This window comes from Cariama cristata, unplaced genomic scaffold (genome assembly GCF_000690535.1).
Source record: "Cariama cristata isolate BGI_N322 unplaced genomic scaffold, ASM69053v1 scaffold1788, whole genome shotgun sequence".
Lineage (NCBI taxonomy): Eukaryota > Metazoa > Chordata > Aves > Cariamiformes > Cariamidae > Cariama > Cariama cristata.
Window position 1 is genome coordinate 38,584 of NW_009632667.1, and position 2,349 is coordinate 40,932.

Consider the following 2,349-nt stretch of genomic DNA (forward strand, 5'->3'; position numbering starts at 1 on the left):
AGTACAGGGGGACGATCACTGCCCTGGTCCTGCTGGCCACACCGTTACTGATACAGGCCAGGATTCTGTTGGCCTTCTTGGCCACCTGAGCATACTGCTGGCTCGTGTTCAGCCGGCTGTCGACCAACACCCCCAGGTCCTTTTCCACAGGAAAAGTACAGGACCCAGCACTTGGCCTTGTTGTGAACCTCATACAATTGGCCTCAGCCCATTGATCCAGCCTGTCCAGATCCCTCTGTAGGGCCTTCCTACCCTCCAGCAGATCAACACTTCCACTCAACTTGGTGTCTTTTGCAAACTGCCTGAGAGTGCACCAGATCCCCTCGTCCAGATCATCTATAAAGACATTAAACAGAACTGGCCCCAATACTGAGCCCTAGGGAACACCATGTGTGATTGACCGCCAATTGGATTTAACTCCATTGACCACCACTCTTTGGGTCCAGCTGTCCGGTCAGTTTTTTACCCAGAGAAGAGTGTGCCCATCCAAGCCATGAGCAGCCAGTTTCTCCAGAGTATGCTGTGGGAAATGGTGTCAAAGGCTTTAGTAAAGCCTAGGTAGCCAACATCCACAGCCTTTCCCTTATCCACTAAGCAGGTCACCTTGTCATAGAAGGAGATCAGGTCAATCAAGCAGGACCTGCCTTTCATAAACCTGTGCTGACTGGGCCTGATCACCTGGTTGTCCTGTACATGCTGTGTGATGGCACTCAAGATGATCTGCTCCATAACCTTCCCCAGCACCGAGGTCAGGCTGACAGACCTGGAGTTCCCCGGATCCTCCTTCTGGCCCGTCTTGTAGATGGGCGTCACATTTGCTAACCTCCAGTTGTCTGGGACCTCCCCAGTTAGCCAGGACTGCTGATAAATGACTGAAATTGGCTTGGTGAGCACTTCTGCCAGCTACCTAAGCACCCTTGGGTGGATCCCATCCAGTCCCATAGACTTGTGTGTATTCAAGTGCTGTAGCAGGTCGCTGACCATTTCCCCCTGGATTATGGGGGCTTCATTCTGCTCCCTGTCCCTGTCTTCCAGATGAAGGGGCTGGATACCCAGAGAGCAACTGGTCTTACTATGAAAGACTGAGGCAAAGAAGGCATTAAGTTCCACTTATTTGTCATTGGAAATTTGTCATTCAGCTAATTTTGCCATGATTTCAGTAGGTTGAGATCAGCAGAATTCAGCCACTCTTATTTGTACGTTTCCAATGCATTTCTACAGGAAAAGAAGTAGTGTGTTGCGTTAAGTAGGAGTTTTATTTTTGTAACATTTTTTTCTGTTGTTGTCAGTTCAGTGGTTAATTTTACATGCAGAGGTGTTGATTCTCTGAAATGCAATTCATTGTGCTTGACTTTAGCTGCCACAATTAAAATAAATGCCCCAGGAACTCTTACTTTTTTTGACTGCATAAAACATGGTTGTAGTGTACACTTTATGGACTGATGTGTGAATTTTCATTAGCTTGGATAAAAGAAGACAGTTTGGCATGTGGCCTCTCAGGTTAAGAGCCAAGTTATTTTAAGTTTAAGAGAAAACAAAGATTGTGCCTCATTTTTATATGTCTGGTCATCTAGTAGTGTTATAGTGTTAGATGAGGTGAATGCAGAAAATAATCCTCAGATATTTGGGAAGGAAAGTCTGCGTTTTGGATGATTGGTCTACTCCCTGTAAAACCCATATTTGAATTAGCACTGGGTTAGAAATACTTTGCTTACTTATGAATATTTTCAAGATAAGCAGAAATTGCTGACAATGAAATACGATGAAAAGTCATTCTTTAAGAATTGTCCACAAAACAAAAATTCTGAGTTGTGTGTATGTGTGATAGTGTGTAATGTGTGATGGTTTGGATCAATGACATAATTTTGTTTTGACAATTCCAGCCTGTTTCAATTTGATTTCTTAGAAATATTTTACTGTTTCTAATCTAAGTTATATTTTGAACTGAAAAATATTTTGACCTGAAAGCTGGAACAAGTTTTTGAAGAAGAAAACAACATGTCATGTTTTAAGATATATGTTTTTCATTAAAAGTGTTGCTTGATTGGAATTTATACTATTCTGTAGTTTTTCAGATGAAAAAATCATTAAAAATTTCCAATTCCTTCTATTATCCGCTATTCCTTCTACTACGAGGGAGCCATAGGCAATCAGTAGGAACAAGAGCCTGCCTGCCTAATTTATAAATGTTCTGACAGATTCTTTTGAGTTAAAATCAGCCATGAGGAAGTCTTACTTTTCCTCCTGAGATGATCCTTGCTGTGCCATCTGTAACTGAAGTTAAAAAAATGCAGCAAGTAGAGATAGAGTTCCTTAACTGCTTGGGCACATTACCCTTTCTGCATCATC